Raw genomic sequence first — 13,824 nt, 5'->3', positions numbered from 1 at the left:
TAATCACAGACCACTTTCTAAACTTCTGACAATATACCTCCGCTTCATCCTGACCCTGACACAAAGCCAGCAAGATTTTCTCTGCCTGATCCACTGAATTTGGTTCATCATAAAGCAATCCAAGCGCCAGAAAAAACGCATCTACATCACGCAATGCAGGATCTCCTGGCGCAAGGGGAAATGCCCAGTCTTGAGGATCACCACGCAACAAAGAAATAATGATTTTTACCTGTTGAACGGGGTCACCAGAGGAGCGGGGTTTCAAAGCAAGAAACAGTTTACAATTATTTTTGAAATTCAGGAACTTAGATCTATCCCCAGAAAACAAATCAGGAATTGGAATTCTAGGTTCTAACATCGGATTCTGAACTACAAAATCTTGAATGCTTTGTACCCTTGCAGTGAGATGATCCACAGAAGAGGACAGACCTTGAATGTCCATATCTACACCTGTGTCCTGAACCACCCAGAGGTTAAGGGGAAAAGAAAGACAAAACACATTGCAGAGAAAAAAAAATGGTCTCAGAACTTCTCTTATCCCTCTATTGAGATGCATTAACACTTGGGCCAGCTGTACTGTTATGGACCTGGTGGTTAGGAGCACCCGGAAAGACCTGATGGTTAAACTAACACAGGACAAGCTCTGGGAAGTGGGAACTCTGCTGACCGCAACCCCTAATCCTATCACACACACTAGAAATAGCCGTGGAGCGTACCTAACTTTGCCTAGACGCCTCTTCACAGCCTAAGAGCTAGCTACCCCTAGAGATAGGAAATAAAGCCTACCTTGCCTCAGAGAAATTCCCCAAAGGAAAAGGCAGCCCCCCACAAATATTGACTGTGAGTTAAGATGAAAGTCACAAACACAGAAATGAAACAGGTTTCAGCAAAGGAGGCCAGACTTACTAAACAGACTGAGGATAGAAAAGGTATCTTTGCGGTCAGCACAAAAAACTACAAAAAGACCACGCAGAGTGTGCAAAAAGACCCTCGCACCGACTCAAGGTGCGGAGGTGCCACTCTGCATCCCAGAGCTTCCAGCTAGCAAGGCAAAATCATGATAGCAAGCTGGACAAGAAAACTATGAACAACAAATAAACTAGCAGGGACTTAGCTTATGCTGGAGTAGACAGGTCACCAGAAAGATCCAAGAACGAACCGAACCAGTACTAGAACATTGCAGCTGGCATGGAGTAACGATCTGAGTGGAGTTAAATAGAGCAGCCAGCCTAAGAATAAACTAGGTCACCTGTGGAAGGAATCTCAGAACCAGCAGCTCCACTCACAGCCACCAGAGGGAGTCCACGGACAGAACCCGCCGAAGTACCACCCACGACCACAGGAGGGAGCCCGAAAACAGAACTCACAACAGACCCCTGTTTGTCATGACAACCCATCGGCGCTCCGCGGTCACAAGACGGGTGTGCCAATGGGCCGGCTTATGATGTGATTCTGTCCGGCCAGTGATTGAAAGCAGCATTTAACTAGTTATCAGATACGGGTGGACCTCAGAATCACCTGCAGCTGTTAGAGGCACGTGATGAATGATTACTTTAACCATCAAGTGCGGGGAAAGATGCGGGTTCAGCGTGTGAGCCTGCACCAAAGGAAGCGACACTGCCGATGATGTAAATATATGTTATCATTCGTGAAGGGGTTAAAGTAGCTGCTCTCTGTAATGACTTTCTAAAATTAAAGAGAAGCTTTCAGGAGAACAGAGCAGAATGTCAGCGCTTCACAAGCACAAGGCTGGACTCTACACTCCACTCCATAGATTGTGAAGTCAGGACACAAGATGGCTTCAACAGGCACAACATCGTGGTCATCAGAGTAAGGGGCAAACTGAGACATAGAAGCCTCTAGGGGGGAAGGAAGGAAAATGCCGAGCAACTTCACAAGGTGATCAACAGACAGGAGTGATCAATGAAAGAACAGTCATTTACCTCTGTCTCACAAAGTGTGCGCGTCTCACAGTGTGTGCCTCTCACGGTGTGTGTGTGTGTCTCAGTGTATGTGTCTCACAGTGTGCGTGTCTCATGGTGTGTGTGTCTCACAGTGTGTGCGTGTCCCATGGTGTGTGTGCGCGTCTCATGGTGTGTGCATGTCTCACAGTGTTTGTGTCTCACAGTGTATGTGTCTCACAGTGTATGTGTCTCACAGTGTGTGCGCGTTTCATGGTGTGTGCATGTCTCACAGTGTTTGTGTCTCACAGTGTATGTGTCTCACAGTGTTTGTGTCTCACAGTGTATGTCTCACAGTGTGTGTGTGTCTCAGTGTATGTGTCTCACAGTGTGCGTGTCTCATGGTGTGTGTGTCTCACAGTGTGTGCGTGTCTCATGGTGTGTGTGCGTGTCTCATGGTGTGTGCATGTCTCACAGTGTGCGTGTCTCACAGTGTGCGTGTCTCACAGTGTGTGCGCGTCTCATGGTGTGTGCATGTCCCACAGTGTTTGTGTCTCACAGTGTATGTGTCTCACAGTGTATGTGTCTCACAGTGTTTGTGTCTCACAGTGTATGTCTCACGGTGTGTGTGTGTCTCAGTGTATGTGTCTCACAGTGTGCGTGTCTCACGGTGTGTGTGTCTCACAGTGTGTGCGTGTCTCGTGGTGTGTGTGCGTGTCTCATGGTGTGTGCATGTCTCACAGTGTTTGTGTCTCACAGTGTATGTGTCTCACAGTGTGCGTGTCTCACAGTGTGTGCGCATCTCATGGTGTGTGCATGTCCCACAGTGTTTGTGTCTCACAGTGTATGTGTCTCATGATCTGTGTGTCACAGTGCGCGCGTATCATGGTGTCTGCTTATCACAAAGTGTGTGCATGTCTCAATGTGCGTGACTCCCAGGAGCAGAGCGGCTCTGCAGGAGGGGGAGCGCTGCATTGCTGCATCGTGCAGTCACTCCTATTCACACCTCCCAACCGTCCCGGACCCAGCAGGACTGTCCTGATTTTGACAGTCAGCCCCGTGATCCCGGGCGGGACATTAGTTGTCCCGCACTGGTTGGGAGGTATGCTGCAATATCAGTCGGTTAGCTCCCTGAGTCCCTGCACCCGCAGAGCAGCACACGACATATTGGCTGCTCTGTGCGCACAGGACCTGTGATGAAGTCACAGGATGGGAGGAGTCAGGGGGTCACATGATCGGGAGGACCTCCGTGTACAGGACTCTGCTAGTTGTCATGGCGCCGGACGAGGGTAGGGGTATGTGTGAGGTCAGGAGGTGTTTACAGTGTGGATGTAGCAGAGCCGTGTGTGTCCGAGGTGTACGGAGCCTTGTGTACAAGGTGTACAGAGCACAGCCGCGTGTGTATGAGGTGTACAGAGCGGAGCAGCATGTGAAAGGTGTATGGAGCAGAGTCGTGTGTGTACGAAGTGTACGGAGTGGAGCCATGTGTGTACGAGGTGTATGGATCGGAGCAGCGTGTGAAAGGTGTATGGAGTGGAGCCGTGTGTGTACGAGGTGTATGGAGCGGAGCCGTGTGTGCAATGTATATGGAGCGGAGCCGTGTGTGTATGAGGTGTATGGAGCGGAGCCGTATGTGTACGAGATGTATGGAGAGGAGCCGTGTGTGTATGAGGTGTACGGAGTGGAGCCGTGTGTGTACGAGGTGTATGGATCGGAGCAGCGTGTGAAAGGTGTATGGAGCGGAGTTGTGTGTGTAAGAGGTGTACGGAGCCTTGTGTACAAGGTGTACGGAGCAGAGCCATGTGTGTGCAAGGTATATGGAGCGGAGCAGCGTGTGCAATGTGTATGGAGCGGAGCCGTGTGTGTACGTGGTGTACGGAGCGGAGCCACGTGTGTACGAGATGTATGGAGCGGAGCCATGTGTGTACGAGATGTACGGAGCGGAGCAGCATGTGCAAGGTGTATGGAGCTGAGCCGTGTGTGCAATGTGTATGGAGCGGAGCCACATGTGCAAGGTGTATGGAGCGGAGCCGTGTGTGTACGGAGTGAAGCCGTGTGTGTACGAGATGTATGGAGAGGAGCCATGTGTGTACTAGATGTACGGAGTGGAGCCGCATGTGCAAGGTGTGTATGGAGCGGGCACAGCGTGTGCAATGTGTATGGAGCGGAGCCGTGTGAGTACGAGGTGTATGGGGAGGAGCCATGTGTGTATCAGGTGTATGGGGAGGAGCCGCGTGTGCAAGGTGTATGGAGCAGAGTCGTGTGTGTACGAGGTGTATGGAGCGGAGTCGCATGTCTACGAGGTGTACGGAGCGGACGGTGGCTGAGTCGGATCGGAACAGATATTGCTCCTCGCTCTGACACTGACTGGCACAGGAGACACGGAGAGGTCTTTATCAGTGGCGTATCACAGCTGCAGCGACGTGAGCAGTCAGCGGTGCAGCTGGATGACACCTTCAGCGCCGTGGGAGTGGAAGCTGCCGGCTGCTGCGAGGGTGCGCGGTGAAAGGTGTGTGTGTGTAGTGATGGAGAAGGCACCCAGCATTGTGTGGTGCCATTATACTGTATGGACCATCACGTGGGGCAAGTATACTGTACGCAGCATCATGTGGGGCCATTATACAGTATGGAGCATAATGTGGCCATTAATACAATATGGAGCATTATGTGTGGCCATTATACAGTATGGAGCATCATGTGGAGCCCTTATACAGTAAGGAGCATCATATGTGGCCATTATACAGTATGGAGCATCATGTGTGGCCATTATACAGTACACAGCATCATGTGTGGCCATTATACAGTACGAAGCATCATGTGGGGCTATTATACAATATGGAGCATAATGTGGCCATTATACAGTATGGAGCATCATGCGTAGCCATTATACAGTATGGAGCATCATGTGGCCATTATACAGTATGGAGCATCATGTGTGGCCATTATACAGTATGCAGCATCATGTGGGCCCATTATACTGTATGGAGCATCACGTGGGGCCAGTACACTGTACGCAGCATCATTTGAGGCTGTTATACAGTATGGAGCATCATGTGGGCCCATTATACTGTTTGGAGCATCACGTGGGGCCAGTACACCGTATGCAGCATCATTTGGGGCCATTATACAGTATGGAGCATCATGTGAGCCCATTATACTGCATGGAGCATCACGTGGGGCCAGTGCACTGTACGCAGCATCATTTGGGGCCATTATACCGTATGGAGCATCATGTGGGGCCATTATACAGTATGGCGCATCATGTGTGGCCATTATACAGTATGGAGCATCATGTGTGGCCATTATACAGTATGGAGCACTGTGTGGCCATTATACAATATGGAGCATCATGTGGGGTCATTATACAGTATGGAGCATCATGTGTGGCCATTATACAGTATGGAGCACAGTGTCGCCATTATACAGTATGGAGCATCATGTGGGGTCATTATACAGTATGGAGCATCATGTGTGGCCATTATACAGTATGGAGCATCATGTGTGGCCATTATACAGTATGGAGCACAGTGTGGCCATTATACAGTATGGAGCATCATGTGGGGTCATTATACAGTATGGAGCATCATGTGTGGCCATTATACAGTATGGAGCACAGTGTGGCCATTATACAGTATGGAGCACTGTGTGGCCATTATACAATATGGAGCATCATGTGGGGCCATTATACAGTATGGAGCATCATGTGGGGCCATTATACAGTATGGAGCATCATGTGTGGCCATTATACAGTATGGAGCACAGTGTGGCCATTATACAGTATGGAGCACTGTGTGGCCATTATACAATATCGAGCATCATGTGGGGCCATTATACAGTATGGAGCATCATGTGGGGCCATTATACAGTATGGAACATCATGTGTGGCCATTATACAGTATGGAGCATCATGTGTGGCCATTATACAGTATGGAGCACAGTGTGGCCATTATACAGTATGGAGCATCATGTGGGGTCATTATACAGTATGGAGCATCATGTGTGGCCATTATACAGTATGGAGCACAGTGTGGCCATTATACAGTATGGAGCACTGTGTGGCCATTATACAATATGGAGCACTGCATGGCCATATTTTTTTGTTTATAATTATTGTTTACAAAACATTGTGATCAGAAGTGCTAAATGGGTGTGGTTGGGGCATGACTAGTTGTGAAATGGGTGTGGTCAGAGGTATGGCTAAAATTTGCCGCGGTGCGCTGCCCGCACCCCTAACTTTGTCCCTCTTTCCCTTCCTCGAAAGTTGGGAGGTATGCTATTGGGGTAGGTGCCCCCGGTCGGTAATCACTGTGGGTTGGATGCTGAGTACATCCGCAGCCTCCCGATGTTACAGTATAGTGGATGATTTCAAGAAACCCGGTGTCCACAGTGTGCAGAGACATCGGCGCTCCCCCGCGGACACAGACGTCTCTCCAGACCACAGCACGTCCATCTCTTGTGGAGAGAAATGTCACAGTACAATGTGAATCCACACAGTGCAGTGATCAGAGGAGTCGCCTCAATAGTCATTCCTGATCATGGGCACCGGCCTGTGGTCGCATGTGATGGCTGAGAGGAGGCAGGAAAGACCAATGTGAGGAGAAGAGACAGCACTGGGCAGGGACTGGCTGATAACAGAGAACAACAACTCCCCAGAACAGCGATACTGCACTGTGATAGGAGGACCGGCGGTGATGTCACCGTCATGTGATCAGTGTCGGAGGGGGCGGAGCTAAGCAGTGGAGAAAAGTAATGAATGAGAAGAAAAGGAGAAGGACCTGCAATATGCGCAGATCACATGACGGTGACGTCACCACAGGTCCTTCACTTCTGTACTGAGCCCCGCCCCCTGATCACATGACAGTGACGTCACCCCACAGGTCCTTCGCCACTTCTTTCCTGAGCCCCGCCCCCTGATCACATGACAGTGACGTCACCACAGGTCCTTCAGCTCTCAGTGCAGCAGATCCGTCCTGGTTGTGTGCAGCTCATGTTCTCTGGTGTCAGCCAGCAGCAGATTTCCCGCCATTCCGGTGAGATTACAGGAGGGTTTGTGGTAAATCTGTGAGAGGAGAGTGTGGGGTGAGATCAGAGCTGTTCCTGTGGAGGCTCCTGCTCCATGTGACTGCGGCTCCTCAGTGTTGGGGACGGGCAGCATCTGCTCCTCATCTCACAGCCCCCGATTGCCTTGCCCAGGCGTGTACTATGAAGGACAGAGAATGAACTTCAATCCAATATTGCAGCCAGCATGCAGCCAGCGGGTAAGGAAAGGGTGAATCAAAAACCCCAAAACCCCGCCTCCATGGCTGAAGATTGTTCCCTCCAAATTCAGGTGACAGTGTCCCTTTAATCATGCGGTGGCTATATCCTCGTTACCTGAAACGGCTCTTGAGATCCCTAGCTTGTGTCTCGAAATCCTCGTCTGTTGAACGTATACGTCGGAGGCGTAAAAATTGGCCAACTGGGACCGACCGAACCATGTGGGCCGAATGAGAGGAGGACGCATGAAGCAACATGGTTGTTGATGTGGGTTTCCTGAAAATTGTCGTCTGGATAGTACCCTCCATATCTCTAGTCAGTGTCATATCCAGAAATTCGATTTTGTCTTTGTTAAACGTAGCAGTCAGATATATGTTCCGACTATTTTAATTCAACCCCACAACGAATTCCTCAAGAGACTTCTGATTGCCCTGCCAGACCAAAAAAATGTCATCTATGTAACGCGTCCAGAGTAGGACGCGCTCCATAGACGACTGTTGGTCAGACAATAGGAAGTCCCTTTCCCACAGCCCCAGGAACAGGTTAGCATAGGAGTGCGCAAAGGCTGCTCCCCTGGAGCTGCAGGAAGAAGGACCCCCTAAAGAGACACACCTTCAGTGATGTGACTATAGGGGCATTTTTTATATAGTGGACATGAGCATAATGGTCATATGACCAGGTTAGTGGTACAAGTAATTAAAAAATTGGGCAATGCCCCTCCCAGGCAGTTTAATTTTAAACATGGGATACCAAAATTAGAATATCTTGTTACTCATTCGTTGAAGTGTATACTATTATGACATTCTGCTGGCTTATAATCCACTCCCTATTGGTAGGGTATTTAACCTCATTTTTAATAGTATCTTGCCAATTATTGAATCTAAAATATATGATACACGGTAAATACAAATACTAAATGTGGTTTGTCCTGGTCCAAACGTCGTTTTTTGCACGATTGCACTTTCTGTTTGTTTTTCGCACATGTTCCCCATGAGCCCCATTTTTTCTGCCATATATGCAATAAAAGACCTTTTGTGCATATATATTGGATCGTACTTGTGGTTTCCACATTTCATTGAACGGTAAAGAATAAATTACATTTTTACCACTACAATCTTGTTTTAGTCTCAAGTTTTTAATTTTTCTAGGGCTATTAGGAAATTATTTTACAACAAACTGAGGTCCATTTTTCCTGAGTGTGCCAATACCCTACATGTAATCGGGAAATATTTATTTTTCATGCACCAAGGAAAGCTCAAAAGGGAAGGAGTGCCAGATTTTACTGTTATGGTTTGCAGGTGCCATGACCCACTGGGAGAGCCCATGAGGTGCCAGAACAGCAGAACCCACCCACCTCCCCATTACTGACCCCATTTTACAAACTACACCTCTCAATGAATTCATCTAGTGGTGCAGTGATCATATTGACACCATGGGTGAGTCACATAATTTTATACCATTGGGCAGTGAAGATAAAATAACTACATTTTACCAACAAAATTTTTGCTTTAGCCAAAGATTTTACATTTTTACTCAAGTGGGTAAAAATGGCACCAAAATTTGTCCCACAATTCCTACTGAATGTGGCAATACTCCATATGTCGCTGAACAATGCTACTTAGCCATGCGGAGAGACTCGGGAGGAACGGAGCGCTATTTGCCTCCTGGAGCAGATTTTCCTAGAACAGTTTGCGGACTCCATATACAGAGCCCCTAATTGTTAGAAGACCAGAATCCCCCCTCAAGTGACCCCACTTTGGAAATTATACCCCTTTGGGAATTTACGGTATCTACAGGTATAGTAATGATTTTGACTCCATAGTTAATTTCCAGAAACAAGCAGCAGTGGATGTTACAGAGTGAAAATTGCAAACTGCCGCTGTAGTGACCAGTACGTTGTAGTCACCAGGACATTATGCCCAGCCCGTGCTTCTGGAGACACGTACAGTACAGACCAAAAGTTTTGACACACCTTCTCATTTAAAGATTTTTCTGTATTTTCATGACTATGAAAATTGTAAATTGACACTGAATGCATTAAAACTATGAATTAACACATGTGGAATTATATACTTAACAAAATAGTGTGAAACAACTGAAAATATGTCTTATGTTCTAGGTTCTTCAAAGTAGTCATCTTTTGCTTTGATGACTGCTTTGCACACTTTTGGCATTCTCTTGAAGAGCTTTGGTCTGTACTGTATATATTACGTAGATAGAAGAAAAACTGGCAATTCATCTGCCGTGTACTGTAAAATCACAGCAGGAACCGACAGGATAGAAGCGATGTATTACATACACTAAATACACATAGGATAGCTATATAGATGTATGTGACAAACACAATTAGTGTAGTGTGTGTGGAGCTTACTGTACATGTATTTAATTAATAAAAGATTATTTTTCATAAAGAATGGCGAGGGCTCCTGCGCAATTTTTGTAACCAGCAGAGGGAAAGTCGACAGATGGGGGCCGATGTTTATAGCCTGGGAAGGGTGCAATACCCATAGAGCTTCAAGAGTGAAAAACTTAAAGGGGTCTGAATACTTTCCGTACCCACTGTATATTCTATTTATGTTGTTATTTCTGAATCCTCCTGTGGGATATTCAATTTTTTGATCATGGTATTACCTATTATTAATGATTGATCATATATCTCCTCAGGAGACATCAGAGATAAATCCAAGCACCTTCCAGCATAATTTTCTCGGTGTCTGTTTACACAGCCCATGAGCCGTTTGTCTGCACTTCGCACTTTACTGAGAACTAATTAACTAATTACTCATGATGTTATTTCAACTCTGTGTATTCATTGATTTTTTAACAATTATTATATTTATTATTATAGCGCCATTTATTCCATGGCGCTTTACATGTGAGGAGGGGTATACAAAATAAAAACAAGTACAATAATCTTGAGTATTACAAGTCACAACTGGTACAGGAGGAGAGAGGACCTTGCCCGCGAGGGCTCACAATCTACAAGGGATGGGTGAGGATACAGTAGGTGAGGATAGAGCTGGTCATGCAGCGGTTTGGTTGATCGGTGGTTACTGCAGGTTGTAGGCTTGTCGGAAGAGGTGGGTCATCAGGTTCTTTTTGAAGGTTTCGACGGTAGGCGAGAGTCTGATATGTTGTGGTAGAGAGTTCCAGAGTAGGGGTGATGTGTGAGAGAAATCTTGTATGCGATTATGGGAAGAGGAGATAAGAGGGGAGTAGAGGAGATCTTGTGCGGATCGGAGGTTGCGTGCAGGAAAGTACCGAGAGACGAGGTCACAGATGTATGGAGGAGACAGGTTGTAGATGGCTTTGTATGTCATGGTTAGGCTTTTATACTGGAGTCTCTGGGTAATGGGGAGCCAGTGAAGGGATTGACAGAGGGGAGAGGCCGGGGAATAGCAGGGGGACAGGTGGATTAGTCGGGCAGCAGAGTTTAGAATAGATTGGATGTGGTGCGAGAGTGTTAGAGGGGAGGCCACAGATCAGGAGGTTACAGTAGTCGAGGCGGGAGATGATGTGGGCATGGACTAGGGTTTTTCCAGATTCTTGGTTTAGGAATGTACGGATCCATGAAAAATTTTTGAGTTGAAGGCGGCAGGAAGTGAAAATGGCTTGGATATGTGGTTTGAATGAGAGATCAGTGTCAAGGATTACCCCGAGACTGAGCTTGTGGGACTGGGGAGAGTGGGCAGCCGTTTACTGTAATGGATAGGTTCATTGGGAGGGTCGCGTGAGATGGGGGAAAGACTATGAATTCTGCTTTGTCCATGTTAAGTTTTAGAAATCTAGCGGAGGATGAAATACAGACATTGAGGGATTCTGTTTAGTAGGGTGGTAATATCTGGTCCAGAGATGTAGATCTGTGTGTTTTCAGCATAGAAATGATACTGAAAACCGTGATTTTATGAGCTGTCCCAGGCCAAAAGTGTAAATTGAGAAGAGCAGGGGCCCTAGAACTGAACCTTGTGGGACTCCGACAGACAGACAAGGGGCGAGGTGAGAAGGTGGTGTGTGAGACGCTGAATGTCCACTCAGTTAGGTATGACGAGATCCAGGATAGGGCCAAGTCTGTGATGCCAAGGGATGAGAGGGTCTGCAGCAACAGGGAATGGTCCACTGTGTCAAAGGCAGAGGACAGGTCCAGGAGGAGGCTAGAATAGTGTTGATTGCTCTTGGCGGTTAATTGGTCATTGGTGACCTTAGTTAGGGCAGTTTCAGTGGAGTGGTGTGACCGGAAGCCTGATTGTAAGCGGTCGAAGAGGGAGCAGAAAGATAGATGGGAGGACAGTTCAAGATGGACGTGTTGTGCCAGTAGTTTTGAGGCATAGGTGAAAAGTGATATAGGGCGATAGCTAGATACAGAGGAGGGGTCAAGAGGGCTTTTTGAGGATAGGGGTGATTGAGGCATGTTTAAAGCTTGAGGGGAAAACACCAGTTGTTAGTGATAGGTTGAAGAGATGGGTTACGGTTGGGATGAAGACTGTGGCGAGGTTTGGGATGAAGTGGGATGGGATCGGGTCTCACAGGTGGTGAGATGTGATCTTGAGAGTAGAGTGGAGAGTTGATCTGTAATGGTGGAGAAGTTGGTTTTGGAGGTGGGAGTGCTGGGCAGTTGGGAGGAAGAGCTCTGGGGGTTATCCACTAAAACTGTCTCTGATGTTATCAATCTTCTGCTTGAAAAATGAGGCAAAGTCTTCAGCTGAGATGATTGGGGAAGGAGGAGGTGCTAGGGGACGGAGGAGAGAATTGAAGGTGTTGAATAACTCTTTAGGGTTGTGAGACAGGGAGGATATGAGATGAGAATTAGGTTTGTTTTGCTGTGGCGAGTGTGGTCTTGAAAGTAGTGAGAGACTGTTTGAATGCGATGAAGTGCTCGTTTGAGTGGGGTCTTTTCCATCTCCTCTCACCAGCCTTGGAAGCTCGCCTCAGTTCTTTGGTCAGGCTGGTGTGCCAGGGCTGTCTGTTGATTTTGCGAGCTTTGGTATGTGTGAGAGGGGCAAGAGATTCGAAAGCTACAGCTATTGTGATGTTATATAGAGCGGCAGCGTCATCCACATTGTGTAGGGAACTTATGTCTGTGCGAGGGACTCAGAGAGTGAGTGTAGATCAAAGTGTTTAAGATTTCTGCGAGGGTGTGCAAGTTTGTGGGGTGCGGATTGTAGACGAGGAATGGAGAGGGAAGAGAATGTGAGTAGATTGTGGTCAGAAAGAGGAAGAGGTGAGTTAGAGAGGTTAGATAGGGAGCAGAGGCGGGTGAAGATGAGATCCAGTGTGTGACCATCTTTGTGAGTGGCTGAAGTGAGTGAGGCCGAAGGAGGAAGTGAGAGATAGAAGTTTAGTGGCAGCTGAGAGGGAAGTGTAAATGGGGATGTTAAAGTCACCCATGATGATAGTGGGGATGTCTGCTGAAAGGAAATGAAGTAGCCAGGTGGTGAAGTGGTCAAAGAAGGTGGTGGTAGGCTCTGGATGGCGGTAAATGACAGCCAGTTGGAGGGGGAGTAGATGCTCACAGAGTGCACCTCAAAGGAAGGGAGAGTAACAGAGGGTGGCAGTGGGATTGGGGTGAAGGAGCAGTTATCTGACAGGATAAAACCAACTACTCCGCCATGCTTGCTGCTGGGCCGGGGTGTGTGAGAAAGGTGGAAGCCTCCATACAAAAGTGCAGCAGGAGAGGCAGTGTCAGAAGGGGTGAGCCAGGTTTCATGATGGCGAGGAAGGAAAGTTTGGTAGTAACAAAAAGATCATGGATGTAGTAAAGCTTGTTGCGGATAGAGCGAGCGTTCCACAGAGCTCCTGTTAGTGGGACTGGGGAAGCGGGGGCTGGGCCGATGGGTATAAGGTTAGAGAGGTTACGGAAATTTGTGATGACAAAAACGTGATTTGTAATTCTAGTCATTTTTCCTCACAGTGTAAAATTTCAGACACACTATACCGTATTACCGTATTTTTCGGACTATAAGACACACTTTTTTCCAAAAAATTTTTTGAGGAAAATGGAGATGCGTCATATAGTCAGAATGTACTTACCAGGAGTCTCATACCAGGCTGGTGTGTGGCAGTTTTGTAGATGTTCGGTGGTGCGCGGGCTCCAATGACATTTTGTGAAAGTCCGGAGCCCCCACACTTCCATTGCTGTAATGCTGTGGTCTCCAGGAAAATGGCCACCGGAGGCCATTGTCCTGGCCTCCTCCACCACCCTAACTGCCATGAAATGAAACCTGAAGAACAGTAATTTTAACAGTAATCACACTCATCTCTGTTCTACTCATGGAGCTTTGTAATCATACACAGTCCTTAGGATTAGTGAGAACATACTGTCAGGTCATTATTTTGTGGGGTGTGTTCTTTTTTACTATGTTTTGCTTCCTGCTTATGACTGCTCAAGATCAAGGAGAGGATGAAGTACACACCCCTAGAGACAAATCTCCGATAACATTCAGTTATGCTTATCACAAAGTTTAACCCAAACTTAACAAGCTATTACCTCCACAACAGAGATGAGAATTAAAATCTAAAAAAACAGACATTTTATTCAGCTCCGCAGCCACTATTCCATGATGTGACCAGTTTAACATGCTGAAGCTGGTGGAAGGTACCCTTTAAACATCCAGATAATTTTATTTATTTATTTTTTAGTTTTTTAACAAATTTGTTCTGGATTCAATTT

This window comes from Ranitomeya imitator, chromosome 1, assembly GCF_032444005.1.
Source record: "Ranitomeya imitator isolate aRanImi1 chromosome 1, aRanImi1.pri, whole genome shotgun sequence".
Lineage (NCBI taxonomy): Eukaryota > Metazoa > Chordata > Amphibia > Anura > Dendrobatidae > Ranitomeya > Ranitomeya imitator.
Note: the sequence above shows the minus strand (reverse complement) of the source record.